The sequence below is a fragment of the Lynx rufus genome, unplaced genomic scaffold, assembly GCF_022079265.1.
Source record: "Lynx rufus isolate CCGP_SWC_20201006 ecotype Redwood Valley unplaced genomic scaffold, mLynRuf1.p SCAF_2, whole genome shotgun sequence".
NCBI lineage: Eukaryota > Metazoa > Chordata > Mammalia > Carnivora > Felidae > Lynx > Lynx rufus.
Window position 1 is genome coordinate 104257921 of NW_025814834.1, and position 14882 is coordinate 104272802.

General features: G+C 50.1%; 1 non-coding gene across 1 annotated transcript; it reads left to right on the forward strand.

The window, feature by feature from the left end:
• The first annotated feature begins 8500 nt into the window (after nt 1–8500).
• On the forward strand, nt 8501–8609 carry LOC124516749 (U6 spliceosomal RNA). The gene has a single exon (XR_006963153.1). It is a non-coding gene; the product is annotated as a U6 spliceosomal RNA (small nuclear RNA).
• Nucleotides 8610–14882: the final 6273 nt, after the last annotated feature.

Genomic DNA, 14882 nt, shown 5'->3' on the forward strand with positions numbered 1-14882 from the left:
CAGATATCTCAAGAGTGAGACATGGCAAGTGTTTCTTGCAGCTTCCTCTTTTTAGCAGCTTTCTCCTTCTAGAAGCTTCCTTCTCATGCACGGTCCTCCTGAGTTTCTCATACTATGAGACTGACAGGTCTTTGTCTCCTTGGCCTTGAAAGTTCTGCTCTTCTGACGTGTTAAGCTTAACTCTTACCTCCCTTCACATGCAAACAAAATATGTAGCAAATGTCTTGAGGAGGATACTTACCATGTGTTTCTTGAAAGCTTTTTTCTCTAGCTGTATTTTCCTTTTCACGAACTAAAAAACTGTGCCTTATAGCCCAGACCACCGACCTCCTATACTACCCCAGCAATCAGTATCCCACAGGGAAACTTCAGAGCTTTACTATTCTCTAGTCACTCAGGCTAGTCTATATGGCTGTCAAAATCCCGGGCGGTTTCTTCTTCCCCTAGTAGCCCTTTTTGCCCAGTGCTCAGTCGGGACACTGACTCAGCAAATGGACTCATAGAAGAAAAAAGCCTAGTAATTCCAACTCACCTAGGGAGCCTTTGTCCTTCCTAATAGGTTCAGTGCTATCTACTGCACGTTACCCAAAAGGAGAACCTCTCTGGATGCTTCATTTTCATTGCTACCCATCACAAAACTATCCTCATGAAGAAGGTGGAGAAATGTGAAAAGGTGATCACGACAATAATACACTCATGTAGATAGTTTAACCTATTGAATAGCTCCAGTGGAATATCCAAATGTTTTTCTTCCTCAGTCATGCTAAGGAATTAATGCCTTCCTTCCATACAGGGAGATTTGAATTTGAAGAGTATCATGGCTCATGCCACCTTTCAAATCTTTCTTGCCCAGCAACTACTGCCTCCGTCTATTTTTCAAGTTGGCTCAGGATCTGAAGGAACAGTAGAGTAACTGGAAAAGAGTGAGTTTTTTTTTTAATTTAATGTTTATTTATTTTTGAGAGAGAGCGAGCGAGAGAGAGAGAGCAGGAGAGGGGCAGAGAGAGAGGGAGACACAGAATCCAAAGCAGGCTCCAGGCTCTGAGCTGTCAGCACAGAGCCTGACGCGGGGCTCAAACCCACAAACCGCGAGATCATGACCTGAGCCGAAGTCGGACACTTAACCGACTGAGCCACCCAGGTGCCCCAAGAGTGAGTTTGGATCAGGTAAAGCCTTCCTCTTAAATTTCTGTGTGACTTTCGGGGAAGTTACTTAACCTCTCGTAAGTTCTGGTTTCCTCTTTTGTAAAATAAAACAACCAATGCCTACCTCCTAGGGCTGTTGTAAGAATTATGTTAGATATCAAGTACCCCAAACACAAGAAACAGTCTACACATTGTCCTCATTGGTCATCCCTGGTCCTCAGTTTACTCTGATGCACGATTTGGATGGTGGCAACCTTACAGAGTTGTTTTCATTCTGCAGTTAAATGAGACCATGGAGGAGAAGGGATTTGTAAAAGCACAATGCTATGCAAGAAGATTTGGTGCCCATGTTAGAGGTGACTCTTTTGGTTTCTGAGTCACCAAGTGACTGGTCTCATAGCAAAGTCCAAAGGTCTTTCTGGTTAACTTTTGTTTCTAGGGCCTCTGCACTGTGGGTGTATCCTCAACACCACCCGTCTTCAAAGGATGGCAGGGTGCCATCTGCAGGGGGAAGCCTGCTGGGAGCTGACCAAGCTAGGACAGGGAGCCCATCCTCCTAATCGCTAGGATACGCCCACCCAGCCCCATTAGGTTGCCGCTTGGTGCCGTACTTGGACTCGTACAAGGCATCGACCAAATCCCACCTCTGTACGACTAGCTGTGTGACCCTGGGCAAGTCCCTTAAACTTTCTGCCATCAGTTTCCTCATCCATGAACCCGGGATACAACAATACCTACGGCAGGACTGTTGTAAGGAATGAATGAAAATAACAACAGGAAACCCGGTGTATATGGGGGATGCCTATACATGGAAACTGTCACTCTGACCGGGTCCCTGACACCTCCTGAACCCATGGTGTCGGGCTCTGTGCTGGGTCAGCACCAACATTCCACCTTCCCGGCGGCCCAATCCTTAAAGATGGCGCCTTCCCGCTTCCCCATTTCCCAGGCAACAGAGGGCGCCGCTTGCAGGGGCCCTGGAAGGGACCAGGGGAGCCAATGGGAATGCGGGAAGGCCACGGAGGAGCCAATGGGCGCGGCGGCGGGGCCGGGGGCGGGCCTAGCGGGCCTCTCTGAATGCCTGGAGCATCAGGGCTCCTGGCCCAGCCTGCACTTTCCCGGCCTGGCTTGGGCAGGGCGCCAGGCCCCCCATCGGCCTCCACCCCACTTCCCAGCCCGGAGAGCATGCATAAATTAGGCTATTCTTAGTAGGGCCTGAAAAGGAGCCCTTTCTGTCTAATAAGAAAGACAAAGTTTTGTCAGTATCTATTTCTCAAACCCAAACAGTACAGTTCTATGGGTTTCCGAGTTCTGGCGTGGGGGACCCCGAGCAGCCGGGGGTGCTGGGTGGTGCCCCAAGGAGCTGCTCGGGCAGGAGCCAGGTGGTCTAGGTCTGCTCGGCTTCGGCGAAGAGAACAGATCATCTACGGGGTGAGGGCGAACTGGTGTGCTGGCATCGGGAGTCTGCTTACGGAGGCCGGACTCAGGCCACCAGGGGCCCCCGCAGACTTCGGGACCTCTGCCCTCACCCTGCCTGGGGCCCCAGCAGCTTGAGGGCCCATTGGACCACCTCTGTGACCTCCTAGCCCACCTCCTCCGGTTCTGGCCTCCTCTCTGCTCCACACACACACCAGCCCCCACTTGCCATGCTTCCTGCCCCACCCCCCTCGCCAGCTGCTCTTTCTCCTCCTTCAGGCCTCGGCTCCCCCTCCCCATCACTCTCCATCACATCGTCCTGCATTTCCTTTACAGTGCTTATCCCAACATGGAACCATTAATTCATCTGGTCATTGTCTTCTCCCCAACTAGAGTGTCAGCTCCACCAGGGCAGGGACCGTGCTGTCTCGTTCACTTGTGTACCCGCAGCACAGAGTAGACACTCAACAAATTAATGTTGAATGAATGAATCCAAAATATGGTACTTAAATGCCCAAGACCCTTCTGGAACCATTCTTATTGCAGATTGATGAGTCCAACAGCTAGCCTTATTCTCCATGGCCACCTGAAGAAATACCCATTGTTGGTGGCGGAGATGTGGGGGGACCCTCTACTAAACACCAGCTTGAGAGAAGCTGGGGCTCAAACATGTCTGTATGGCTCTCTCTGGTAGAACTAAAACAAGGGGGAGCTCTGGCCAACATCTCAGAACTTGGGGATTTTCTACAGCTGTTGTGAGCTAGATGCTCTGAAATCCCTGAATACCTCATTGATATTTTGTTGAGTTGAGAGTGTCTCCACTTGTCAAAATAATAACAAAAATGACCATGATATACCAAATTCCTGCAGCAGGCATGTTCCCTGTCTTAGCTCAGGCTGCCGAAATGAAATACCACCGGCTGGCTGGCTTAAATAAGACACATTTGTTTCTCACAGTTCTGGAGACAGGGAAGTCCAAGATCAGGGTGCTAGGGGATTCAGTTCCTGGTGAGACCCACTTCTTGGCTGGCAAATGGCCACTTTCTCTCTGTGTCCTCACATGGCATCTTCTCTTTTCTTTTTTTTTTATGTTTATTTATTTTTGAGAGAGAGAGAGAGCACAAGGTGGGGAGGGGTGGAGAGAGAAGGAGACACAGAATCCCAAGCAGGATCTAGGCTCCAAGCTGTCAGCATGGAGCCCGACACGGAACTCGAACCCACGAACCATGAGATCATGACCCAAACCTAAGTCAGATGCTCAACTGACTGAGCCACCCAGGCACCCCACTGGTGTCTTTCCTTATAAAGGCACTAATTCCATCATGGTGGCCCCACCCTCATGACTTCATTTAAACCTAATTATGTCCCACAGGCCCCACCTCCAAGTACCATCACATAGAGGGTTAGGGATTCAACGTACGAATTTGAGGGGGTTGGGGAGACACAAACATGTTGCCCATAACACTCCCTACATCAACTAATCTCTATAGATATACCACGAAGTGAGTGGTTAATCTCATTTAGTAAGACTCTGAGGGGCAGGGAGGCTATGGAGGAGACTTACTCAAGGTCACACAGAGAAACCCAAGGTCAACATCCTCCTTCCCTAGTAAGCTCCCCCTCAAATCTGCTAGCTAGGCCCTATCACACAGAGATCATACGACAGGCCCTGGGGTCTGGTCAGCCTGGCCCCTAAATAACAGAGTTTGTTGCTGAAAAAAACTCAGAAAAATGATATCCCGAATCAAATGGAACCCTTTGCCCTAACCATCACACTATGGATTTGCTCACTTAGTTTTCTTGGTCCCACAAAGATTTGTTGAGTATGTGCTATGTGCCCCAGAATACGGCAGTGAACAAGACAGCATGGCCACCCCCCCCCCAGTGGGGGGTAGACAATGAAGCACCAAGAAAAGAGTTCCATATGGGACTCCGTATTATAACGGAAATACACAGAGTAAGGGGTGTAGAGCAAGGAGGAATGGGGGCTCCCCTCCATGTGGGTGGTCAGGGGGGCCCCTCAGAACAAGTGACAGGACAGAGGCTCCCAGAGGGACAGAGCTTGGTGACACTCAACATGACCACTCCTGAATTTCGGAATCACACCTGTGGAGCCCAAGACTCTCTGCTCAGAAGGGAACTCCGGGTGGGCCCCACAGCACAAGGCCCAACGGGACCCCAGTGTGTGCCCTTTCTGTGCCCACAACACCCCTATTTCCATCTTTCCTGCATCTGCCCCCCCCCAGCCCCACACCTCCCCTTTGTTTCTTTATTTATTTTACCACTTCCGAGGAGTTTTTAGTGGGAGAAAAGGCCTAGAATGGGGTTGTTTGAGGACAAGGAAACGAGCCACTTGCTGTGATGAATGTTCTTGAAAAGCAATTTCTTTTTTCACAGGTAGCTCACTGGGCTTGGGAACAAAAGCGCTTTGGCTCCCTATCAAGTACTAACAGAGGCTAACTGTTTTCTGGGCACTTCTCTTTCCCCGCACACGCTCACTTGTGCCTCTCCCTATGCATGACAGAAATGACATCCAGTTCAAGGGCTCCCGGGGGTCTCCTCCCAGGATAAAGTGGCAGCTGTTTTCATGGCGCTGGAGGACCCTCTCCCTGCCCCCCACCCTCTCCCCCTCCTCCGCTCATTTGTGCCCAAGCATCGACCTTGCACTGCCAGGACGTTTTCTCTGGCCTGGTGGGAGGGGAAGGAGGGGGTCCCCAGGAAATCAGAGACCAGGTGGAAATCCTGGAAAGGTCCATGCCGCCCACGGCAACCAGGAGCTCACCTGCGCTCTTCCCACCGTGTAGCAAGAGGGGAAATAACCCTGCACATTTGCCCCTTGGCTCCAACCACACCCCCCACCAAAGCCGCCATATTCACACTGGGAGGCAGCCTTTCTTGGGTGTTCTCAGTTTACCCATGCAGCATCTTTGCCCCCTGAGGACGGACTCTCAGGCACCGTCGTACATCTGCAGGGAGCACTACACTCAGATGATGGTGACAGAGAGGCCACTGATACTCCTAACGCACTGGAACCCTGCTCTTGCCACATGAGGGCTGATCGTGGCTGTCTGGGAGAGCACGTTAAATCGCTGGGAAGTGTGACAGCTAAAGCAAAACAGGGGATTAGGTTTCCAGCTGGGCCCGCGCAGCACGGGTGAAAAATTACAGTGTCTGAAACGTACTGTTACGAGAGTCTGCGTTTTAGCAATAATTCCAGGAAACCAGAAGTCTCCCGCTAGTGTATATCCTGAAAGGAAGTCCGGACCAAACCCTGCCTCTCTCTCCTGCTCCTCTTGGAGCTGGCTCCTGCTTTTAGGTTTGCCAAAGGGACAGTTGTCAGAAACAAGAGGCCGGCTGGGGGTGACTCAGCCAGGACAGTCAAGTGGACGTCACCGTCTGATCATATTACAGATGTGTCCGGGAACATGACTTCACTTCCACAGCAGAATGCTGGAATTAGGGATTTGGGTTTGTTCTCCTAAAGGGGATGTGACTTTTCTCATGTCCATCATTAAGGAAGAGAGGCCTTTGTCCCTTGTAAAAAGAACGTGAGACAAGTAGAAGGGGGTAGGCTTCCTTTTGCCCACTTTGCCAGCCCCGATTCTGGAGCTTAGACAGGACTCTAGACTGAGGCCCCCAACTCCAGCTTCTGACAGTGGCTGCAGAGGCAGGGCATGGAAGGGTCAGGCCTGTGTAGTCCTCCTTCCTTTTGGGACTGTGGTAGCCAGCCTCCAAAGATGGCCTCCAAATGGTTCCGCCTCCTGGTGTTTACGGACTTGCAGAGTCCTTCCCTATCAAGGTGGGCTGGCCTTGTGACTAGCTTTTGACGAGTCGAATATGACAGAAGTGATACTTGTATTTCTGAGGCCAAGTCACAAAAAGCCTTGCAATTCTGCCAGGGTCTCTTGGGTCATGCATCTGGAAGGAGCCAGGCTCCATGCAAGAAGTCGGACTATCCCAAGACCACCATACTGGGGAAGAAGTCTACAGAGCAAGACCATGTGGAAAGACAGCTGTCCAGCTGATCCCCATCCTCTCAGCCACCCAGCTGGGGCACAGACGTGCCATGTTGGACCATCTGCCCAACTGAGCCTCTGGCCTCCAGCTCTGGCCACCACCTAACTGCATCCACAAGAGAGACCCCAATCAAAAATCGCCTACCTGAGCCCAGTCAACTCATGAAAGAAAACGATAAATTGCTATTGTGAGCCACTAAGTTTTGGAGTGCTTTGAAACATAGTGAGAGAAAGCCGGAACAGAGATCCCGGCTTGGAGAAGGAAGAGGTTAGCAAAGAATTCCCCAGTCTAGCTGACCAGTGATTTCAAGCACTGGTTTTTCACCCCGCTCAGCTAAGGAATCTTTTGTCCGTTGAAAATCATGATCAGAACTGTGATATGTTGCAGAAAGAAAAGCACGGGGGCTCTCTTTTTGAAAAGGTGGGAGGCCCTGCCCAAGCTCTCCTTTTTTCCACATGCCCGTGCACCTGCTCCTGGGAAATGAATGAGATCTCCATTTAGTCCCCCAGGACTCTCTCTCTCTCGTTCTCCCTTCTCTCTTTCCTAAAATGCAAAGAAAAACAAAAACAAAAACAAAGAACAAAAACCAACCCACCAAGGACTTTCTTCATCCACACCCCCCTGGTCCAGAGGGCATCCTGGCCACCCCCTGGATTCATGCCCACAGCGCAGAGGCCCTGCTGGGAGTCCTGTACATCTGAAGGTTACATACTCTGAAGGCCTTCCCTTCTTCAGTTGGTGGGAGATGCCCCAGGTGCCTCGAGCACCCGTGTCCTCTTGCACCACCCTGCCTTCCTTCACCAAAAAGACGCCGGGGTGGCGGTCCGGCTGGTCCTGCTGAGATACTGGGTCACCTCTTCTACCAAAAGACATTGTTCTCAAGAGACATTGTCATCAACCTCTGCTTCCAGCCCGCCATTTCGAGAGAAAAGAGGCAAGCTTGTAGAACCTCTGTTGTCCTCCCGGAGACACTGAGGCCCAAAACAGGCTCAGGCTCTGAGTAAAGCAAGAGTAGAGATCCCTCCAGCCCCAGTCCAAGCCTCTCTTCCCAGCAGCCCTAGCTGCTCCGCCACCATTATGCGCCCGAAGGCGGTGGCCAGAGGCCTGAGGGGAAGGGAAACTTCTCTTCCAAAGCCAAGCCAAGCTGCACCCCGGCTCTCCCTGCAGACCTCGCCCAGCACTGTGGCCAGCATGGCCCCCTCCCCCACCTGGCTCATCCTGGCTGACGCTAGAGCCTGTGAGTCCCTCCAGGACCAGGCGATCACCCCATAGCCACGGCCCTCCCCAAGGAGACAGTACGTGCTGCATAGATCTTACTCCCTTTCCATCCTTGTTGCCAAATCCCCCCAGACTCTGTCTGCTCCTCTTCTTCTCAGGGAGAGCGAGGGCTTGCCTAATAAGCGCTTGACTAGTCTCCAAAGCCAAGGTTCGTTCCAATGGCTTTGACTTTCAACCTCCCCACGTCTCCCTGAAAAGGATGAACCGCGCTTTTGTACCACAGCGCATGCCAGGAATAGCTCACATAGACTGCTTGCGGGAGGGGGTTTCATGAGGAAGAGGCCACAGATAAGCCAGACATCTGAGAAGGGCCATTAAGATGATGGACGCCTTTTCCCATGGTGCCTCGGGCAAGCCTTGAGCCTTATTACTCATCTCTTCGGCGGGGAGGTCACGACGTGAGCGTGTCCTGTGCTCCTCTGGCCAGGACGCGTGCCCTGGGACCACACTCACATCCTTGGAAATGGAGACTGTGGAGCGGGACCTCGGAATGTTCTGTTTCTAGAGGGCTCAGTGCGTCCCTGCCTGAAAGCAAGGCTTGGGCAAAACGGACAGGGGTTCCTTCCAGGCCACCGCGGCCACGCCACAGCCACCATCCCTGCCTCGCCACCGTCACATTTCCCCCCAAACCAGCCAGAATCTCGTGCTCGCTTCGGCATCCACGTATGCTAAAATTGGAACGATACAGAGAAGATTAGCACGGCCCCTGCACAGGGATGATGTGCAAACCCGCAGATGGTCCCAACAGCCTGCAGAGAAGTTAGGAGACTTGCTCCTTTGTAAGTGATGGCAGAGCTGGGATTGAAAACCGCGTCTGTCTGGTTCCAAAGCTCACCACCGTCTCTCCATTAGCGACACCGCCCGTGTGATTGAGAGGGTGGGACTTTGCCGTGACAGAAACAAGAGACTGGATTCGAGTTCTGGGAGGACCTGGGTCAGTCTGAACCAAATAATAGGGGGCAGCAACCTCTGAATGTCCAACCGGCATTCTCTGGCCGGCCTTCAGGCTGGGGCAGGGCCCAGGCGGATGTGCAGGACGCGGAGCCTGGACGGTCCTCAGGGAGCCTCCAGCGGCCCCTTCAGGGACCAGTGCGGCAGAGGGAATTAGGAGCTCAGGCCCTGCTAGGTCATAGGACCGCCACCACAGAACTTGGCCATCCTTAGAGAAAGCGCACGAGGTAGGTATTGTCTCACCCATTTCACAGATGGGGAAATACGGGCTCAGCAAGGTCCAAGAACCCAAGAGACATGCAGATTCCATGCCAGAACTGTCAACTCCAAGGACGCTGTGTCCCCACCGCTACCCCATGCTGCCTCTGCGTGCAAAGAGGCTGACTTTGACCCCAGTGACCCCACTTGCTGTTCACCATTGCTGAGGATCAACCTCTCGAGGCGCTGACCAAACGAAACCATGTGATCTCTGCCTTGTACCTGAATCACCTTCAGGATAGTATGGGATCCCGTGGGTGCAATTAGATTATTCAAAAGAACAATTTTTAATTTTTCCCCGTGTCCAGAAATGGGTTCTGCTGCTGTGCTGAAAAATTCTTTTTTTCCCTCTTTTGGTGCGTTAAGCCTCTCCTGGTATATGATAATTATCCATGTTTACACTATCGACTAGCTTTTTAAGGTCTTTCTGTGTAAATACAGGAAAGATAAATTTCAGTTGAACTCCCGTCTGAATTATTCCAAGCCTGAAATGCTGCGGGGTCCATGTGAATGGGCTTTGACTGTGCCTTGAGTCTCAAGAGGAGGAATACATTACCCTTGACCTTTCCAAGAGGAGCTCAGCGGCAAGCCCTGTCCACTGGGAAACTGCCTGATTAGACGAAGCTTTCCACATCCCCCACTGGGCTCTGTGACCCGAGGTTCGCGCCCAGAGCCTGGAGGTAAGCTCGTGCCCCGTAAAGGGCAGGCGTTCGAATCTATGCTGGATGTCTTCCGTCTGCAGCCTGGGGCCGCCCTTCGCCCACCCTGCTCTCTGCCCGGGAACACAGCCCTGTCTGGTTGGGACCCACGGGCTCCCTGGCCCCCTGTCTTCCTGTTGGGTTTGGCCATGGGAAGCCCCAGGGGGAGATGGGAGGGAGGACATTGAGATGAGGGTATTTCTTTCTCTGGGTCCCCCAGGCTAGCCATGCTCTCCGCACAGTCTCGTTGACTCCCTTCCCTCCTCCCCGGCGTCTGGGTGGTCAAGGCCCCTCTGACCAGCCTCAGGCTACAGCACTAATCCTTGTGGTTTCCCTACTCCTTGCCCAGGCCTCTCTGGTGTCTCTGTTAGACTCTCCTTACCTTGCATCGGCCATCTGTTTCCTGACCCAGGCCAGTGTTTGCCAAGGAGCACTGGTAACAGTAACAGCGACCGCCCCTGTTGTCAACCGTCCTTGTCCCAGCCCTAAAGTGACACTCCTCCAAGCACTCCTACTTCAACTCAAGACCCCTGACCACCTGGGTCTTCCCCCAAGACCAGGGCCACCTTTGTCCCCCATCAGGGCCACAGCTGGGGCTCTTCACTTGGCCAAAGGTCTTGCCATCCAACTGGGAAGCATGACATTTTGAGCCCAACCATCTCAGCCTCTTCCTCACCGGTGCTTCTGGGCCTCCCTCTCATTTGACCTTCTCGACTTTTCCTTCCTCACGAACCTCATACTTCTCTCTCTTCCCCCTATTTCTCCATTTCACAAAATTGTTCACGAATTTCTGATAGAAGAGCAAAGAAAGAAATAGAACTACCTACTTTTTAGAGAATTAATAAAGAATACCAACAGAAATAAAAATAATCCGCACAGGGGCACCTAGGTGGTTCAGTCAAGTGTCTGACTTCAGCTCAGGTCATGATCTCATGGGCTCGTGAGAGTTCAAGCCCTGCGTCGGGTTCTGTGCTGACAGCTTGGAGCCTGCTTCGGATTCTGTGTCTCCCCCCACCGCCGCCCCTCCCCCACTCACACTCTGTCTCTCTCTCTCTCAAAAATAAATAAACTTAAAAAAAAAATTTAAAAGGGGTGCCTGGGTGGCTCAGTCAGTTGGACGTCCGACTTCAGCTCAGGTCATGATCTCACAGCTCGTGAGTTCGAGCCCTGCGTCGGGCTCTGTGCTGACAGCTCAGAGTCTGGAGCCTGCTTCGGATTCGCTGTCTCCCTCTCTCTCTGACCCTCCTTGTGCATGCTCTGTCTCTCTTTCTCTCAAAAATAAATAAACATTAAAAAATATTTTTTTTTAATTTTTTTAAATGTTTTTATTTATTTTTGAGACAGAGAGAGACAGAGCATGAGCAGGGGACAGGGAGAGAGAGAGGGAGACACAGAATCCGAAGCAGGCTCCAGGCTCTGAGCTGTCAGCACAGAGCCCGATGCGGGGCTCGAACTCACAGACCGTGAGATCATGACCTGAGCCGAAGTCTGACGCTCAACCGACTGAGCCACCCAGGCGCCCCTAAAAAATATTTTTTAATTAAAAAAAATAATCCGCACAAAATACATCAACATAACCAGCACTTAAGGAAAAAAGTATGTAATTGACGAACAACCAATGAAACAATTAAACATTCCTTATGATGTTTGGGTCTGCATCATTTCCAAGAGAACTCAGATCTGGTAGAAATAATGGCTAAACACACACACACACACACACACACCAGCAGAAGTAAAATTATAAATGGACAAAAAACTGATCTGTGAATTAGTTGTAAAATTTTGTTATAAAAACCAAACAGAAAATAACTTATTTGATGAATATAATCTCGGGGCTCCTGGGTGGCTCAGTCAGTTAACTGTCCGACTCTTGATTTCAGCTCAGGTCATGATCCCAGGGCTGTGGAATCGAGCCCCATGTTGGGCTCTGTGCTGAGAATGGAAACTGCTCAAGATTCTCTCTCTCTCCCTCTGCCCTCCCCAACACACTCTCTCTCTCTCCAAAAATAAATAAATAACAATAAAAATAATCTCAATAAAATAACAAAGAAAAAATAACAGAAATGGTAATTACACTATATGAAAACTTAGAATTCAATTGCCTTGCTATTTGGGCTGAAAAATACTTTCACAATGAGCTTTCATCAGTGTTTTGCATAATCCTATTAAAATGTAAATAGTAAAACGGTTTATGGGTCAAAATAGCCTCAGTTTTGAAGGGGCAGAGTCAAAACATCAGAGCCAAAAGGCGGAGGACATAACACCCATGTCTCCCCCAAAAAGGCCCACATGCCCTGTCCTGCCTCAACTTCTGCATGAATCTACCCCACCCCATTTTCTGCATCCCAGCCTGTTCCCCACCCACACCCCACCCAGTGTCTGATCTCCAGACTCATTTGCCCTTCACAGCCTCCTCTCACCCTCTGGCTCCCCATATCTCACTGGTCCTCTCTGATTATGACTGGAGCACTCTCTCAGCCTCTTACTACCACCTGCCCAGGTCCAGACATCCCCCAGTGACCTCTAAGAGATGTAAGTCCAGAAAGCACAGTTCCTGCCAACTTTACCCCAGCCTGGCCATGTGTCACTTCCCCCAGAAGCCTCCTGGATGTCATGCAAACAAAACTCCCGGAGACCCATCCCGGGCACTGGAGGTGCAATGAGAGGGCCATGAAGACTCTTCGAGAACATCAACAAAAACAAAGCTCTTTGTCTTGAGTACCTACCATATGTTACGTTAGATATTCTTAAGTACATTACATGTTATTTCATTTTTTTTTTAATTTCTTAACGTTTATTTTTTGAGAGAGAGAGAGCAGGGGAGGAGCAGAGAGAGAGGGAGACACAGAATCCGAAGCGGGCTCCAGGCTCCGAGCTGTCAGCACAGAACCCAACACGAGGCTCGATTCCACAACCCTGGGATCATGACCTGAGCTGCAGTCAGACACTCAACCAACTGAGCCACCCAGGCGCCCCACATGTGTTACTTCTAAGCCTCAAATAAATCCTGTAGGGCAGGTATTAACCCCTTTTTTTCAGAGAGATATTTGGGGCTCAGAAAGATTGGGCAGCTTGCCTGAGACCACCCAGTTACTAAAAGGTAGAGGTGAAATTTGAACCCTTGCCTAGCTGGTTTCTGAAGTCTATCACGATCTCCAGTATGGCGATGGCAGACTCCTGCCGGGAACAACGAGCAATGTGGAGAGACAGAAAGGAAACGTCTGTCAGAAGGCTTCAGAGCAGTGAGGGGCTGTGTGCTAAGACTGAGAGCCCAGAGTGGCGACCCCACTGTGGGTTCACTCTCCTCTAGCAGCTCCTGAAGACACTAAGATCATGTGTGAGAGGCAGGGCTGGCTTCGCAAGGGTCTGGGGCAAATATGGGAATTCCGGGCCCACTAAGGATGTCCTGGTAAACATCCCAGGCTGTCATTTGGGACCCAATGAGCTACACCGTAAGGGTAAGAGTAACCAGATGCATTTCCCACTCTCACTGAGTCTGAAGCTCAGCCTTTGATTGGATCAAGGTGATCTGGGATTGAGGGCCCCTAGCCCCCAGCTTCCACACCAAATATAAATCTTTTCCAAAGTATTATAACATCATCCAAGATGAATAAGCTCTAAAGATCTGCTCTACGACACTGTACTTGTAGTCAACAATGATGTATTTTACACCTAAAAATTTGTTAAGAGGGTAGATCTGATGTTGTATGTTCTAACCTCAATATAATAATTTTCTTTTGATTGTAACATCATCCAGAGTCTCAAATGAACTCTATTTAAAATATGATGTCTGGGGGGCGCCTGGGTGGCTCAGTCGGTTGGGTGACCAACTTCAGCTCAGGTCATGATCTCGCAGTTTGTGAGTTCGAGCCCCGCGTCGGGCTCTGCGCTGACAGCTCGGAGCCTGGAGCCTGCTTCGGATTCTGTGTCTCCTCCTCTCTCTGCCCCTCTCCTGCTCACATTCTGTGTCTCTCTGTCTCTCAATAATAAATAAACATTTAAAAATAAATAAATAAATAAATAAATAAATAAATAAAATACGATGCCTGGCATGGAATAAAAAATGAAAAAATCGGATGACATGATCAAAGACTAGGAGAAAAAATAAAGACAACAGACCGACAGTAGATTCAGATGGTGGTGTGCTTAGGCATAAACCTTAAGTTTCTGTTTCATGCACTCAAGGAAATGAGAGATAGGATTCAATTTCCGTCACAGAATACAAGCTGTTAAAATTGACATCCTAAAACTGAAAAAAAGGAGATTAAGAGCAAGCTGGATGGATTTCAGAGATAATTAGGCATAGCTGCAGAGGGAATTCGTGAATTGGAAAACACAACAGAAGAAAATATCCAGAGGAGGTGCGCTTGGGTGGCTCAGTTGGTTAAGCGTCTGACTTTGGCTCAGGTCATGATCTCACGGTTCATGGGTTTGAGCCCCGCAACGGGCTCTGTGCTGACAGCTCAGGTTCTACGTCTCCCTCTCTCTCTGCCCTTCTGCTCGCACTCTGTCTCTGTCTTTCTCTCTCTCTCAAAAATAAATAAACGTTAAAAAAAGTTTTTTAGTAAAAAAGAAAATATCCAGAGGAAAGCTCAATGAACAAAAAGACGGAAATGAGAAAATGGAAAAGAGCATAAGAGATGGGTTGGATATGGTAAAGAAAGGAAGCCTATAGCTGGAATCTAAGGAGAGAGGAGGGAGAAGAGACCTAGCCGAATACAGAAGATCTGACAGTTTTCCCAGGTGTGTGCTCTTCCCATTTAATCCATTCAGAATAATTCAAGTTTCAGGTTTCTTTTATCTTTGCTCTCCCCATGTTACTTCTCTTACACTCCCAATTGGTACTTGTTCAATTGGGTATTTGTTCAATCATGGTTCAGAGATTGGCCATAGGCAACATTAATAAATCAGGAGGCAACATTTTCTGGGAGCTTCTGGGAACTACCAAAAAGAATGATCTCTTTTCTTGGACAGCAGAGTGTGAGAGCCAGAGCAACGGCAGCTATTTTAAGAACATAAAAGAGTAGTCTTGGAAGAAAGGTGACACCACAGACACAGAGGAAGATCACACAATTAAGGTATGCCTAAGACCAGCACGCACACACACACAGACACACG